This window comes from Pteropus medius, unplaced genomic scaffold, assembly GCF_902729225.1.
Source record: "Pteropus medius unplaced genomic scaffold, Ma_sr-lr_union100, whole genome shotgun sequence".
NCBI classification, from domain to species: Eukaryota; Metazoa; Chordata; class Mammalia; order Chiroptera; family Pteropodidae; genus Pteropus; species Pteropus medius.
In genome coordinates, this window is record NW_024342467.1 from 4,729,597 (window position 1) to 4,748,228 (window position 18,632).

Genomic DNA, 18,632 nt, shown 5'->3' on the forward strand with positions numbered 1-18,632 from the left:
GCATCTAAGATGACAAGCACTCCAGAGAAGTAAAGGAATAAAACCATTCATATCCTTTCCTTTACTTCTACTACATATTTTAGATGTATCTTTTCAAAACTGCCTACTTTTCTTTGCATTATTGTATGCAAGGTAAAACTAGCAATTATTATCAAGCAAAAGTTGATCGATACTGAGAAAAAAAAAAGCCAAATAGAAATATATCCCAAACTTTGTAAAAGTCTTTATCCTTAATTTGTTAATTGTATTTTTATATCCCCAAATGATTTTGAAATATTTTACTAGGACACATAAAATTCAGAAACGTACTTAAGTAGAGCCAACAAAGAGAAGATAATAACGAGAGGGCAATAACAATGGAGCCCAAAATGAAGCTAAAATGCAGAACATGAACTTTGGTTTTAATTAATCATAATTTTAAGATTAATCAAACCTGATTTCTACCTGATCTTAACAGGTAGAAACTGTTTCCAAGGATCATAAAGAGAACCCTGCCTACTAAAAGGCAAAGCATTCCTAATAACGTGTATACACTAGACATGCCCACAGGTTTCATGTTTCTCATAAAGCAAGGCATCTATGAGAATGTTCTTTAATTTTTTCTAGAATTATGATTTTTCCAAAAATAAGTCTTTGGTACTGCCTTCTGTGAAACTCAACTCCTTTGTGCTGCAGAATTTTCCTAGAATTCAAAGTCCTACCAGAAGAGGATGTCTACACTGAAGTGTTCAGAGGCATTTTTTTACTTGTAAGTTAAATTTCAACCACTATTTTTATAAGATGTGGAAAAGTCATGTTTCATGTACTTCCTTGGCAGTTTAGTCTCTCATTTATACAAATTGCAACCAAATTTTTTTCCAAACACTTCTTTCAATCTCCTGTTTAGTCAATGTATAGGGTTTCCCCATACTTCATGAAAGAGTTCTCTTTGAAGTCAATTTGTGCTCTAAAAAGCATGGAGAAAATCCTAACAGTAGACCCAAAAATCTAATAGTAGACCCAAGAGCCATGCAAACTTTTTGTGTTTTGAAAAGCAGCTGCTTAACTAATGTTCCATTCAAACAGAATGTGTCCTCTTCTAGGATAGTTATTTGCACATGCAGAAAGCCTCTTCTAAGGTCCTTATTAAAAGTCCCTGAGAACTTAGACAAATTAGTTTACTTAAATTTTTTGAAATCAATTGTTTTATTAACTCCTTAAGAGTGATACAATAGGGTAAAGGGTTTAGTTTTCTTTAATAGAAACTTGCCTCACTAGCTTTGACACACTCCACATATTATTTTAACACATGGCATACCGCCAGAAAATGAGTGTTATCATGAATGATAATTTAAAAAACAATTCAACTAAACATTGACAAATGATCAAATCTTTGAATAATAATATATTCAACAAAATATGATAAAACACCAATTCTATGTCCTATGTTCTGAGACCTCTTTGAATTTCTTATTCAGCTCACTATTTGCTCAATTTGTATCTAAAGACATGTTTAAAGTACTTGGTCCGGGATTCTGGGTAAGAGTTTTGTCCAAGAGAGGACACATAGAGGCTCAAATAAACCAGCTCATAAATCTGGCCTCATTGATGTCATGCTCTATCCCAATAGCTTCCAAATTGTGGATCATCAGTAGGGTACATCAATATATTACAATGGATCTATAAATTCACATATGTAGAAAAAACAACAATAGAAACATTATTTTGTAGTTGTATATGATGATGATTTTCAAAGATATTTGTTTTTTAAAGAGATTATAAAATGTACTTTAAAGCATAGATATATTTATGTTACTTTGTATTATTTTATATTTTCTTAGTTACTGGGTAATAAAAGTACAACAACACAGTCCAAATCTCAGACTTGAAACACTGAGAACCCTACTTCTCTATACCAACAGACCTATGCTAATGATGATACAACGGCTGGCTACCACAGCCAGCCCCCTTTGTCACAACATACCTACTTGCTGTAGGGCAGTTATAACATATCAGCTGTTTCTAAGCTCCTATGTATATATTAGAACATTTCCGTGACTTTGATGGCATCAAGAAACACTAATTCTTTGCTGTCACTAGGAATTTTAGACTATCTGATTTTTAGGTGTCTCTTGGCTAAAATGGAACTACATAAAACCTGACAGAGTGCCACTGAAATTCCTTTCAATCTCTTTAAATAAATTCACTTGTTGAATTTTCAAGTTTATGCATGCATTCACTCACCTGCTCATTCATTTTCTCATTCACCAGATCCTTACTGAACTCCTTGGTGTGCAAAACCACGTGCTGACTGATGGTACTATGCTGAGATTTTAGTAACTTAATTGGAGAGATATTATGAATTACAGAAACTTAATAACAACATAATATTGTTATACAAGTGGCTTAGGCTATTAGTGTTGGAGGAATTCAGGGAAGATACTTAGGAAGAGGATGAAAAAGAAAAACATTATTCAGAAGGTGAGATATTAAAGGAAAACTCTGACAGTTATGCATGATCTAATATATACTTGGGGGTAGAGACGTGTGGTATTGGAATGCTGATCAACATCCCAGTTTGAGGAAAGCTAGTAGTTAAAAGATACAAGCAGAAAAGGGTAAAAGAAATGAAATACTGAGTAGAATGCTTGTCTCTGGAAAAAAGATTGGTTAAGCTTGGAAGGCGGGAGGCAGATGGTGGAAAAGACCTTGAATGCCTGACTAGGAATTCTAAACTTTCTGTTATGCAACAGAGAGTCCTAAAGTTTTTGGAGCATGATCATGACCTTTATTAAACACTTACAGTACACTTGCAATGTGCTCGGCACTGTTTAAAATATTTTAGAAATATTAACTAATTTACTCTTCATAACATGTTTCTAAGGTAGGCAATTTTATTCTCCAAGTATTTTTGTATTTGGAGAGCTGAACAACTGAAAAGTTAAGTAAATTGTCCAAGGTCACAATTAGAAAGTGATGGGGCTGAAATTCAAACATGGGAAGTCTGTTCAGATTCTGTGTTCTGACCCATGACACTATCAAGTGAATGAGCAAAATCAATTTTTAAGAAAATCAAGCCAAGAGCAACATATAGATGTGTTTAAAGAACTGGAAAGACTGGGAATGGAATTCAATTAGGAGAATTTTCAGCGGTATGAGCAAGAAGAGATGTTATTCATGTCAGAATGGTGGCTGTGAGAAATGGATGAATGGAGTAGACTCAAGAGTCCTTATGACTGTAAAACTGAATATAAAGACCACACAATAAGGTAAACCATGTCATTTATCAAAAAATCTATGCTTGCCAAATATACATAGAAAATATTAGAGTTTAATATTCATATCTTTTAAATTCTTGATAAAATCTGTTCTCTTGAAACACAAATTCACAAGTAGTTTTAGTATAATCTTTCCTAATTAGAAAATTATTCTATTTTGTTAATGAGCAATAGCCAAGTGTTAAATGTGAAAGTGTTGACCATGTTGGCTAAGTTCTATTTCACATGGTGTTAACTTTCTGTTTGCATAACTGCATTTTACTGATTCCTTACAGACAAAACTGTGTCTTTGTGAATTGTCTATAAGCTTTCTGAGATATAAATTCCAGGTTATTTTAAAGTTATGTCTGTTTGTATCATTCGCCCACTCAAGACATCACACATTCTTCCAACCACCCCCTACACTTGGAACAGGCACTCAATTAATATACGCCAGGCAGGCCACCTTGCTCTTCTCCTTCAAAAACTCCTAAAAAACCATCTGCTCTGGGAGGCGTTCCAGCTACAATAACCACCTACTACTTTCAATTGCCTATAATATCTACATCTACTTTCTTGAGCATTGCTGACATATTTTACCATTAAAAAATTCATAAGACAAGATATTTTCCAAGTATCTTCTAGTGGTATTTAACCTCTCCTCAAACATGTACATCCTAAAGTAACAGCATATTCTTGCAAGCTTTTCTTTCATGACAGATTAAGGAAATATCAGCTTCAAAAGAGTAGGAGAATTAACATTTAATTTGTATGTGACTATTGGATCAAAATGTTTAGCCAACCCAGTTAGTTATTCTGATTTGGGTTCTGTGCCAAACCTTCATGAAGAATGTTCAGTGAAACTATCTAATTGGATATTTTATGAATATACTATAGTATGAAAAGTAAACAATGTAGTGAATTGCTTTTAAATTGGTGGACTTTGATTTTTAAAGTTCATTATGTATTACTTTCTAGGTAACAGCAACTAATTCCGATCTTGTGATATTTTTGATCAGCTGCTCCATGGAGTTAAAAAAATGACAAGAACACATTGTATCATTATGCAAAATAGATATTACAGGGACAGTTTTTACTTTTGAGATATTAAATCCACACATTGTCATGCTGGTTCATACTAAAACCCTGAATGGCTTCTTATCATTTATAAATTACATCAACATTGTATATATCTTCTCTGGGATGGCATTATCCAAGTAATAATTTGAAGAAAGACATGCATTTTTGACTTTTGTAAAAGTCATGTTTTGCTGAAAGATAAAGGGCCTTTCTGCGTATTTCCACAGCAAGGATGTACAGATCAAGGGATAGGTAACAGAAGACAAAGGATAAAAGAATTAATGCAATGAAGCTATAGAATAAGGAGGTACAGTGGGGGCTTTCTGCCAAACTAGAAGGGCAAAGTTATGCTGTTGGTGGGTGGAGTTAGTGGGTGGCAAGATGGGAGCCAAAATACTGGTAATGGAAAGACAAGAAATGAGATATAAGTGTTGGCCTCTTCACTTCTCAAGTCAACCCCTCAGAGTGGAAAAGAAAAATATCTATGTGGGGCAAGGCAATAAAAGAATCCCAGGAGTAGCCTCAGAAGACTCCATCTGTGACTGAGAAGAACAATGCTGTTTTCATAATTCTGGGCCTTGTATGGCATGGGGACAGTGAAGTAGCAATGGCTGAAGGAGGTATTCAGTCAAGCAGATGTGAAGAAAGCTCTTACAAAGTCACATAGACCTTATTGTAAATAAAGAACTTAGAATGATAAGACTCTCCCACAATGTGGACTCAAAAGTGCTCAGAGGATGAAGTAGGAAGAGGCATAGGTTCAGAACAGGAAGCTGGTGAGTGTGGGATGTTGAGAATGAAGGTAATTACACAGACCACAATAATCAGGACCAGGTATCAGCAAGATGTCCAAAATATCAGGTGAGTACCAGGGGAAGATGCCCAGTGACCACCTGACTCCTGTTACACTTTAGCAGAGAGAGACTGCCTGACAGAGAGCAGAGGTAGAGTCTTCCCCTATGTTGAATCAATGTAATATGGCCTTTTTACCCAAACATTGTTTTGAGAAAGAAGAAAGGAAGGACAAAAATGGGTAGTTAAATGAAAGAGAAAAAGTTTTAAATCAGAAAAGTGAAGCATTTTAATTGGCAAACCAATTGTTTATTCCAGCAGTGAAACTGGTGGCTCAAGAACAAGATGAGATCAATGATAGTAATTAATTAAAGAAAGGTACTCTTTTGCACAGTTTGACTTATGGTTGCTTTATATTTTACTGTTGCATTAATGTGGTCATTCCCAAGACTAGTAATTTTTAAATAATAATGTAAAATTAACTTAGCTACTCTTACCATTAACTCTATCCCACAAAATATGGATACAAACACAAAGAGATTAAAACTTCCATTAAAAATAACAAAAGAAGTTTAAAATTTATATCATTTAAAAAATATTGAATGCCTACTATGTGTTAGACACTTGATAAGCAATGAAAATACAAAGATGAATAAAGCATGATTCTTATCTTTAAAACTTTAACATAATTATTTCTAATAATATTCCTAATTTGAATAAGCTCAAGACAATTTCTACAATATTTCTGAATCCTTTTAGTAGTCATTGAATAAGTTTGTTTTGAATTTTATTTGGATTTATTTGGAAAGGTACACCTGTTTTTTGACTGTTTAGAAAATATTAATTATCACCATCAATATGTTTGCAATATTTTCTGCCAAAAAGAAAAGAGCATGCATGGCATACATCTCTGTGCTTAAACATCTCAAGATCACATAAAATAATGCATATGAAAGTAAATTTTAAACTGTAAATCAGTATGCAGATGTATTTTATTATTTAAACAGTAATGATAAGGGTCAAAAATCTTCTCAGAATAGAAAACAACTAGGTAATTACCTAGGATCTGTTAACAATTTTACCTTCATATGAATTCCAAACTATTCAACCATATATTTTAAAACAATATTTATTTTGAAATTAAGAAAAAATCTATGACCTTAGAATTGCAAATTCTGTCCTTTAGAACAAAAGCAATTGTTTCATTTCATCTATTCAGGCCTCAAAGAAATATTTATGTACCTATTTTGATAACTATTGTTTGCAAATCATTGTATAATATAATTCCTTGCCTGAAATTTTCAGATAAGATTCCATTTGTCCAAACAGACATATCTATGTGAAGGCAAATTTAAATCCAAAAAATGGATTAAATGAGACTGACTGAATTCACACCATGCAATGAAAATTTTATTATATATAGCCGAAACAGCTAATATAAGCATGCGCATGCAAATGAAAGTAGCAATGGCTTACACATATAGTGATTCCTACACGCCAGGCAATGTTCTTTGAGTTTTACATGTATTAACTAATATACTCCTCTCTACGCTCTCAGATAGGAGCTATTGCTGTGCCTTTTTACACAGGAGGAAACTGAGAAACGGAGAGGGTTAATACACTGGTAAGCAAAAAGCCTGGATTTGGATTTAGGCTGTAAAGTTTCAGAGCTCATCACCACTGCAGCCATTCTAAGACCAAATAATACAGCTCTGGTATGTCTTGTCTTTCCTACCAAACAAATAAGCGAAGCTGACATAGATGTAAGACTGTCAACTCAAGGGTCTCTTTCACATAATGTCCTAGTTCACTGTTCTGTGTAGCACATATGGATATGAACTAGAACATATTACATCTTGCAGATTCTCAGTTTTTCTACAATCGCTCAAAATTCACACAGTACTTAAAATCAGGAGTCTACTTAAATTCCTCTTCCACTGTGTTTCTCAATTGCATCTATTGTATAGGTCCTCATATTTCAGAACGTGATTTTCCATCCCTTTCATATGCTCTGAAATCTATCTACATTCTTTTGAACATAGCTCCAGTTTTTCATCTATTGAGGAGGGTGGGGGGTAAACATTTTCTTTTTAGAGCCAGATAGTAAATACTTTAAGCAATGTGGATCATATGGTCTAAGTCACAACTCAACTCTGCCCTTGTGGTTCAAACACAGCCATAGGCAGCAGGAAAACCAATAAACTTGGCTGTGTTCCAACAATTTTTTTTTTTTCTTTTTACACAAACCAAGCAGAAGGTTGGATTTGGCATGTGTGCCATAGTTTTCTGACCCTTGATCTATCTTGTTATGAAACACTGGGAAGCATTTATATCTTGTTCCGCCTTTTGGGAGGGAAGTATAATGTGAAAATGCTCTCCCATTTAGAGAAACCGCTTAATTGTATGGCATTTCTGTGTTTCTATCAAACTCGTATTTTCTTCTGGACCACAATTTTGACTGAAAAACAATGTTGAGCTAATTTTAGTGTAGCCTGTGTTTTTACAAATATTATTGCACTTGATAGCAACAATAATCCTTTGAGTTGTCTTACCAAAATCATTTCAATTTATAGAGGAGGTAATTTTCACAACAGGAATTATAATACAGCTTCTTAATCCAAGCCTGTGCATGTTTTAGTATATAACATAATTTCTGCATTATATTTACAATTATTAGTTGTAGATTACCTATTAAATAGTAACTTTTTTCAAAAACTTCCTAGTCCATTTTCTACTTTCCATAAATCACTTAATATTTCTGATCTGCCTTCCTAAACGCCATAGAATTATTGGACCTCTGCATTATAATATTCTTTATACACTCAATTCAGATGATGGTTTTGACAGTAAATGCTGATGGACATGAAAAGGAAATGAAATGGTATTACGTTAATTACGTTACATGCCTCATTCAATTTAATTTAACCTCATAACAACCCTGAGAACTAGGAATTACTAGTCTGTTGCTAGAATTGATGAAATGGAGTATCCTAAATTCTAAATAATTTATCCCAGGTTTCAGAGATGTTAAGAAGCAAAAGCAGAAATCAGATATAGAAAGAAATAAAGTTTGTGCACTTCGTATGACATTTCTCATGGCTGAGTTATCTATGGAAACCAGCATCAGGTCTAAACTTCCACATCATCAATGTATTTTTTTCTTATGTAAATTCTGCTTAGGATTGTCTATATTTCTTAATGAGGACCAGGAAAACTTGCCTGTATCATTTGAACAGTGAAGTTAAAAAAAATCACAGAAATAACTTCAATATGAGTTTTATTACTGTTTATGTGCTAGAGAGCTTGGAACATTCTGAATGAAATTAAAATGCATTTCACTGGTGTGGAATCATGAACATTTGTCAAAATCATTTTGTATAAAACTCTCTAGGTTTCACAGCTGTATAAAAGCTACCTCAAAGAAATAAGTGCAGAATGAATAAAATCTGATGTGGCATTTTGCATATTATCAACAAAAATTTCTTTTTATTTTATCATGCCAATGTCCTACAATAACTTCATTTATGTCACAACTCTGTGTTTAACATGTGCAAAGAAAGCACATGATATTTGCAGTACATTTAATGGTCTTCAATAAGATTTTCTGGTTACTTATATTTCTCTAGAGATTACCTGTCCACAGGAACTAATTTTATATGTTTTCTAACTAAACCCAACCTTTCATGCTGTGCACTCAAAGCTACACCAAACATTCTCCACTCTATTAAAAGTAATTGAGTCAGAACATAAAGGTATTTTAAATGAATGTGCACTGAACATTCTCCAACCTGGTTCCGGAAATAGATTTAGGGACATTTTTAATACTCTGCAAACTTTAAGAACAGGAAATTACCTTTAGTTATTTAAAGCTAGAGAAGATTGGGCTTTAGAACTTTAAGACAATGTGCTATCATCAGCCTGAAGGCAGTGAAAGAGTCTTTTATTTTTTGTAGTCATTTAGTGTTTTGTTTTTATAAACTGTGTTTTCACTGCTGGAAATTCAAACACCATTTAGTACTTTTAGGAACTTAACATGTGAGATCTAGTTAATTTTGTGTAACAGAATGTTAAAATTGAAATTTAATTATTTGTAGTATTTAACAATAATTTGAGCCCTCAACATTAGAAATTGAGGGTGTTAATACACATGAACAAAATGATTCTATGTGACTTTTCAAAGATTAAATTGCACACTCTGTAGACAAAGGAAGAAATTAAATCAGAATATGAATGAGTGCTATTTTATTAGGTAGATGTTCTACACAGTCTAATACCATTGTTTTACCTGAAAAGTTAGTAATTGCTTATATTATTTTTTCCAATTGTTAATCTTCCAAAGAGTCATGCTAGCTTAAAATTAACATGATATATTAGCTGTATTCACCTAAAAGTTCACAGAGAAAAATATTTTACAGCTTTGAATTGTTTCAAGTTTATAAAAAGGATTAAATATATTTTAAGCATCTATATAAGTGACATGATTATTTTACTCTAATCTGAAAACCTAATTATCACCTTCTTATGGAGGACAAGGAACAGCTTTAAAGGCAAATTAATGTATCCTATCAGTGGGACAGTTTGTCACTTTATTAAATATAATCATCTTGGCAAATAAGATTGTTATATGCTTCATAAAATGAAGAAAATAAACAAGGCTCCTTCACACTATTGCACATTAAAATTAACTTCCCACAGGTTTTTAAACAGTTTACTACACTTTCACTGTGTTGGATCATGAAATAGAAATGACAGCATTAACTTCTCTTTAAAACATAAGAAACAAATATGTTTTATATCATCTTTTAAATGCAAACAGATTTCAGACACTACACATATACATATTTCATTGCACACAACTTAAAAAAGTATGGTACATGTTATAATAACAAAAAATCATACTGTACTAGTAAAGAGGGTATGTAAGAGAGCTTGCATTGTAAAAAAATATAGAGTTGCCAATGATTTCTATACATTAAAAGTTTCTATGTGTAAAAGAGAATGTAAAATATGAGATTTGTTGAAATACTTTTAAAAAGAAGTATAACATTACTTGCATTTCTGGTATAATTATAAAATAATATTTTTGCAAGATCATTAAATACTTCTAAACTAAAGAGGTATGTGGGGAAATATCTTAATAAAATAACCTACCAGAATAATGCTACTATTCCTAAATTTAATTATCTAAGAATTTTTTAAAAAAGAATTTCTTCTTACAATGCCCTCAGTTTCAATTAGAAAACTGTTTAAGACATTTTGGCATTTATTCAGTTAGTAATGCTACAATTAAGAAAGAGTACAACATTTTGACTTTTTTTTGAAGTCCCTTGCACATCATATTAAAATTGGCCTTTTTCATCAAATATAATCAGAAATTCCTTAATTATTCAGCAGGACTAAGGTACATAGCTGGCCTCTGACCTTCCAACACAGAATGCTCAGATTTGACCATTTTATAAACAGATTCTCAAATCTGCTGGCTCGTATTCAAATACGACTCAAATTATATTTTACTAAAAGAGATATATACTTCCACAAGAGAAGGACTCCTGGTATAAATATCTAAGTTCTGGCATTAACACAACACTGAGCAAAATGATTACTTTGCCAGTGTGCTTATTAAGAAAGAACTCTTCCTGTTTTCTTGATCACAAGGATTGCTGCAAGGACTGAGTGCATGTGAGCAAGTGCCCTCTGCTGGCTAGATTCTTCAACTTCTTTAAAGTCCTTAGAGAATCTTTTCAAGCTTCTCTCATAAGGACACCCTAACTTCATTCTTTCTAGAATTAAGAATCTATGGAAACTTTATGTAAGAATTTGGATTTTAAACTGAATCCCAGGCAATCTAACAAAATGAGATTTTTGGTGAGACTCACAATAAAGTTAGATTCTTAAACTGCTTATCTTAAAAACTAAAGAAAAAATGTTATTGTGCCTAAATAAATGCTTCTAATAAAACAGTCTAAACAAATAAAATATCTAAATAAATGCCTCTGATAAAACTAATTAATAATATATAATTACATATTAATATAATTATGAAAAGATGAAAATATAATTCACCAATGATTTTCAGTCTCTTCAAAACTCTTAACTACCATTTATTATAAACAAGTATAGTTAAAATTAACCAAACCTAGTAAAATAACTCAGTTATCACTACTCTGGATTCTACCAATGCTTCGGTTTACGGATGATGGAGCAAGAATAGCTCCTTTATCGTATGGTTCTTCATCTCCATCCCAGACATCCCACCTAATTCTTGGCCAATAAGATGATTTATTGTCTATGGAACTGACCCAGATATTCCATAGATACCTCACATTCAACAAGCACGGAACCAAATCAATATACTCTTCCACACACCTCTTCTTCCTCCATTGACCACTTGGTTGGTATTGCTATCATTCTGTCTCCACTCATACTTTCATTCACTATTTCCTTCACATCCATATTCATACCCATATTAATTACCAAGTTTGATAACAGTAACAACTACTTTTCTTCTAAATATCCATTTCCTAGTCTTATGTCCTTGTTTAAAACCTTATAATTGTTTCAAATTACTTTCAAGGATGAAGTTTCCAATACAACTAGCAAGTTCTTTGTAGTAGGATCTGAGTAGGATGAACAAATCTCCTTAATCTCCTTAATCTTACATTCCTCACATTTCAAACTTTGTCTGTCCGTCTGGAACTATTTATGCTCTCCACCACACATGGATATGTTTTATGTCAGTTAACATTAACATGTGATATTTCTATTGACTCCACAGTAACTTGTAAAGTGAATATCTCTAAGAATCATGATCAAACATGTTTTCTACAAAGCCTTCCTAGCACCACTGCCACACTATGTGAGAATTATTTTCTCCTTTTTATTCTTAGATATGATACTTTGATTACTGCATTCATCTCATAGTACCATAGGTTTGCATGTATCTTTCCCTAAATAAGTCGTAAACTCTAAGAGGCTGGAATGGTATCAAACTCATCTTTTATACCAAACAAAAATATTTTCTGGTTAGTAGATATGCATTAAATTACTGTTTATCTGAACAAAATGGTTAGTAACTTGCTAAACATGTATGCTAGGATACAGTAATTATAATTCTAACTCAGTTATATGTAAATATATAAAGTGAGCATAACAACAACCATCTCCTAGGGTTGTGTGTGGATTAAATAAAATAATCCAAGAAAATCACTTAGTAGAGTATCTAGAAATGTCCAGCCTTTAAGAAATGTTAGTGTTAAGTTTTATTATAGCACATGGGTACAAAAGACAACTATTAGATCTATAACTGTGTCCTAGGCTATAAGAATTCACAATGAAAATGAGATGACTACTAACTATTATACAATTATTTTACATTTTCATGGTAACCTGCTTTTTTTTCTGATATAATTTTTTTAATAAAGAATTACAAATTTAGTATATATAAAGAAAGCAATATAAAGTTTTCCTTAGACTCTGCATCCATGTATGCCATCTAATAGGTTACGGTTAGTTTAGATATATTTGAATATGGTTTCAATCATTACATAAATACAAAACAGGATAAAACATCTACTTCGAAATGCAAAAGAGCTAATAAAATTAAAATAATTGATTGTGGATATAAATGGATTTCATAGTCATAAATTCATAGATTACATGAATGTTTTTGTACCAAAGAAGGGATTATCAAAATTTCTTTCAAATTTGAATGTCTTAAAAATTAAGAGAATAAATTAAATAAGAAAAACAATAACAATAATAAGATGAAAATAAATATGTAAAAAATACATGTAAAGAATTGAACATGTCTATGTGCAAAAATAAAACAAAACAAATTATGCTGTAACAGTGAATAATTAACTTATAAAATTAGAAGAGTGGCATGAGACATAAAAGAATATGTAAAGATTTAAACTTACAAAGAAGATAAATATGGGATTGGTTAGTTGCACTACAACTGGGCTTTACCACGTAAAGTTTTTCATGCAGTACCTCTAGGTATTTTTATTACATCATGAAACAGATGTAATAGAAGATGAGGACCCTTGAAATTTAGATATAAGTTACTTCCAAAAGCTAAGAAAATGAAATAAGAAACCTAAAGTCTATGAAAAGCTCAATTTATTTTTATAATACACTAAGATTTTGACGGAGACTGCTGAATGACCTTCATTTTCCGTTTTCCTTTCTTTCTCTATGTACCAGAGCCTTCCAGGCTCTAGGTGGGCGCATGAACACCCCCCACCCCCGCCTCAGCAGAAGACCCCATTCTCCTGAGCTTTTGCTTTTCAAGGTGGCCGTTTCACTAAGTCATGACGTGAACAGAAGTGACAGATGTGATTTTCAGTGGAGGAACTTGGTGACGATACTGTGAACAGTGGACATGGGTATGAGAAGAATACCTTTTGGGGGGATGTCCTCTCTTCTTACCTCAGACAAAAATAGATACTTCCTTCTGGTAACACTTTGCACTCAATTTTGCACTTAACTTCAGTGATAGTCTTCACTACATTTTATTTTGGTTTGTCTTCCCTACTGACCTACAGGCTTTTCAAGGGCAGTGAGGATATTTAATTATTTACCTTACTTATTTTCCAAGCACTTTCATAGTATAGAAATATTTATAGTAATAAATATTTTTCATGTCACACATTAAAAATAATGGAAAGAAAATATGGATTTATATTAAAGGTGTTCGTGTTAAACTTGTGAAGGGCTTTTCTTCAAAATTTAGTAGTAATCATTTTGTTTTCATAATAAAAATATAAATGTATAAATCTTAAATTGTTTACTGAATAAACTATATGTAAATGAATATTCTCAGAATATGAGACTATTAGGCCATAAAATAAGAACTGATTAATTTCCTATGAATCAATATTTGCTTAAGAAATTTATATATATTTGATATATAGAGAGATAAAATGTTTATATTTCAGTTACAGGATAAATCTCTTCTTTGGTGATTAGACAGTTTTTTAAATATTCATAATAGTTTTCTCTCAGCATTTAGAAATATTTTCAGAGAACAGCAGAGACTTAGTTTTTAAAACCTTTAAAGATATACTACACAACAAGTCAAAGAAATACTAAAATAAATTAAGAAGGTCCATATTCATTCTAAAGAAAAATCAGTGGCGAATAAATATTTTTCATTCTGTTCCACACCACAAATGAGAGAGGGAAGAAGAGAGAGAGTTGAGGAGAGGAGAGGAGATTGGGAAACAAAACGAGACTCAGAAAATACACATTTACCTAATTATTTGAAGATAAAGGTATACTAGGCTCTAATTTATTTTATAGGATCAAATTATTCTAATATAGTTTTTAACTCTCTTTAAAGTTGATATTCAGAAAGCTTCACATACCTAACTTAGGATTTGCATAGATATTTGTACACTAATATTATTAGCAGCATTATTCACAATAGCCCAAAGGCCAAACAAGCAACCCAAATGTCCATCAATAGACAAGTGAATAAACAAAATGTAGTATATGCATATAATGGAATATTATTCAGCCTTAAAGAGAATTTCTGACACTCACTACAATATGGACTAACCTTGAAGACATTATGTTAAGTGAAAGAAGGCAGTCACAAGTGTATGGTTCTACTTACATGAGGTACATAGAGTAGTCAAATTAATTGAAACAGAAAGTAAAATGGTCACTGTCAGAGGCTGGAGGGCAGGGGGAGCAGAGTTATTGTTTAATGGGTATAAAACTTTAGTTTGAGAAGAAAAAAAGTAGTCCTGGAGATGGACAGTGATAATGGTTGCAGAACATGAATGCACTTAACGCTGTGAGATTTACACATAAAAATAGCAAAAGTGGTACAATTTTTTATAATATTTTACCACAATTAAAAAAAAAGGAAAAAAAAGTTTGAAATACAAAATAGCAATCACTGTGAAAAAAAAATTTTCAAAGATGGCTTTATTCCTATGACTTTAATAAAAGCTACATAAATGTGTCTGTATAAACAAAAATAACATTTATTCAGCATAAAGAATTCTACAAATTTGTTAGGTTTGGTATGCAATAAAGACAATATTAAAAAACTAAATTTGAACATTCAAAAAATTTAGAAGTCTGAAAAAAAATCAGATTTTAAAAAATAAAAATAAGAAATAGTAACAACTAGAAACACTGAAAATAGCAATCGGTAAAGTTTTCTTGCATTTTTAATATTTCCACAGCCTAGTGCAATTGTCATTTTTTCACTGTTTCCCATGCACCACCAATTCCAAATTAATTTCTTGACTAAGCACTTAGCACTTTATTACCAAACTCCTTTGAGGTGCCATAAAAAATACAAATATCGTATAGTTTCTTTTAAATGTGGAATCTAAAACAAAACAAAACAAAAATGCACTCATTTAAACAGAGATAAAGGGGAGGCTGTCAGAGGGGAGGACAAGTGGGGAGGATGGGTAGAAAAGATGAAGGGGAATACAGTCTATAATATTACGATAAGTTTGCACGGTGACAGATGATTACCAGAATTAGTGGGGTAAGCACATTGTAAGGTATAAAAATGTCGAATAACTATATTGCATACCTGAAACCAATATAATTAACATAATATTGTTTACCAACTACACTTAAATTAAGAAAAAATTAACAAAACAAATGATCATGGATCAGAATTATGAAATTTTCAAATCTACTCTTAACCTTTTGTCTCTAATATGAATTTCAAGTCTACTGAAATTTAATAACCTTCTCAACCATATCATTAAGTAGTAGATGCATTAAAGTAGTAGATGCCTTATAGTTTGAGAAAAGGAAGGGCCATATAGTTAAATCAAAATACATCAAGGAATTATAAACATATCAAGTAATATTTCAAATGATTAATGCTCTACAATTCTACAGAAAGGAAGTATAGGGTGCTCTGGGAGCCAAACCTAGTCTGGTGGAAAAAGGGAGGTCTATCCTCAGGATGGAGCAACTAAGCAGATATCAGTCTAAAGAACAGCAACAGCAACAGTCAACCTAAAGGGGAGGGAAGGGCAGACGCAGCAAAGGACAGAGGAAAGGTCAAAAGTCTGGCCAGGAACCAGATCATGGAGGTCCTTATACTTGATAAAGAAAGGTAGTTTAGCATTTTCAAAAGATCACTCTCAAAGAAGTTTCAAGAGATTAGACAAAAGAGTATAAATTGAAGAAAAACTATATCTCAGAATTCTGAGAACCACTAATAATTATGGCTTGGTTGGAGAGCAGAAGAAACCATAAATAAAACTCAAAACTTGGTATAAGCAGTTAAGTATAAAATGATTTGTTTAACTAAGTTTCAAAAAGAGTAAATCACAAATTCAAATTCAATTTCTGTAGAGCTCAAAACACGTGTGTGTGTGTGTGTGTGTGTGTGTGTAATTTAGTGATTTAGAGATCTTTTGTGACCTTAATGAGAGCAGCTGCATTTAAAATGAAAGAGAATCCAGATTAGATTGAATTTCGAAAAGGAATGAATGAACAATGGGAAAGTGTAGACAATTTCTTCAAAGAGTTTGGTTGTGAAGGTCATTTCAGTTCTTTTTATAGAGATGAAACTATATCCTGTGTTATTTATATAATCTACCTAAAGAAAGCTATATATAAACTATAGCATATTATTTGTCATCCTCCCCAATTCTCAGCAAATTATAGGCACCCTTACCCCCAGGTCTAGCATGATGAAGATAAGGGTGCCTAGTATAGGTCTCAAGGTCAGTGTCAGTGATGAGCAATAGCTGATGTTAGCAAAATGCAACCGACATTTAGACTTCTTAAATATTACCAGACACAGAGGCCCCAGAAAATGAGGTTAAAAAAAAAAAAAAGACAATTGGAAATGCCAACAGAAGTTGTAACTCGAACAAAAGAGAGTTAAGTGCTATGGAAAGAGGGGCATAGAGAGATGAGGAGATATTTTAGAGGCACAGTTTATTCCTGACTATATGTGTATCTTAAAAGCATGAGCTTTGGTTCTGCTACTATGAATTGTTATGTGGACAGTAACTACCTCGGTAAAATGAAAATAGCAATAGTTACAGAATGGACTTATTTCGAGGATAAAATAAAATATTGTATGATAAAAACAATTCAATGACTTAGAAGAGTTAATCCTAAATACATAGTAGCTTTTATTATAATTGTATATTGTGATACCATTCCCATTAAACTCCAAGTTCCTTTGAAACAAAAACCTGGTATTACTCATCATTGAAACCCCTGTATGGAAGTTTCAGAATATGTTTTAATACTCCTCTGTTTGAAAGACTTTACTTATGACCCCTCCCTTTGAATCTGAGTGAGGTTTTGACCATTTCAATCAATAAAAGTACAGTGAACATGAAACCATGTGACTGCTAAAACGAAGTCAGGAAATGGCCAAGTTCTCTTGAGTCACTCAGTGTTAGCAGACTGAGCTGCCATGTCAGAAGGCTGTCTGTCCCAGGCCACCACACTGTGAGAAGGACCAGGCCATATGGAGAAACCATGTGTAGGTGCTTGTGATAGTTAATTTTATGTGACAACTTGAGTGGCTACAGAATGTCCAAATTAAACATTATTTCTGGGTGTTTTGAGAATCTTTCTGGATGAGATTAGCATTTAACTTAGTGGACTCAGTAGATAACCCTCCCCAATGGGGTTAGGGATCATCCAAACCATTAATGTATGAAAATAACAAAAGGCAGAGGATGGAGGGATTCGCCTCTTTCCCCGGCCTCACTGAATGAAATGGGACATGTCATCTTCTCTGACCCTCATACTGGGATTTACAGCATCAGCTCCCCTAGTTCTCAGGCCTCAGACTGAATTACACCCCATTCTTGGGTCTTCACTTCACCTGGGTCTCCAGATTGCTGAAGTAAGATTGTGGGGCTTCTTAGCCACCACAAGCTTGTGAACCTAACTGGTTCCATTTCTCTAAAGAACCCTGACTAATACAATGCTCCAGGTAAGGTCTCAACCAACAACAAGCATTAGCCACCAGACATGAGAGTAACCATACCTCAAGCTGATTCTGCCCCTTAGCTATCAAATCACTTCCAACCATCGAGTCTTCCCAGGTGAAGGCCCAGACATGAAGAAGCAGAGACAGCCATCCTGCTTTGCTGTGCTTGAATTGCTGAACTACAGAGGCTATGCTCATCATACAATAGTTTTATACCGCTAAGCTTTCAAGTAGTTCGTTATGTAGCAATAGTGAACAGAAGCAATTTTGATATGTGGAAGTGCAGTGTTGCCATAACATAAAACCAAACCAAACCAAGTAAAAGTGGCATTTACTTTGGAACTGAAGGATGAGAGAATCTGGAAGGGACAGAAGGATACTGACAAGCCTTAAGACATTGTGAGTAAGGCTTAGACGATATAGGAACAATGTTATTAAAAAGGGAAGGAAAATGGGCCCTTATTATTATGGTGGCTAAAGGTTCATTATGAAGCAAAAGTAAATGAAGTATCTTGGTAGATCTTAGCAAATGTTGATGCCGTGTTTATCAAATCTTAGAAAATACCATAAAGTTATAG

The 18,632-nt window shown here is 32.8% G+C and overlaps 1 protein-coding gene across 7 annotated transcripts in view; it reads right to left on the reverse strand.

The window, feature by feature from the left end:
- DGKB (diacylglycerol kinase beta) overlaps window positions 1–18,632 on the reverse strand; it is a 581,858-nt gene that overhangs the window by 234,014 nt on the left and 329,212 nt on the right. The window lies entirely within an intron of this gene.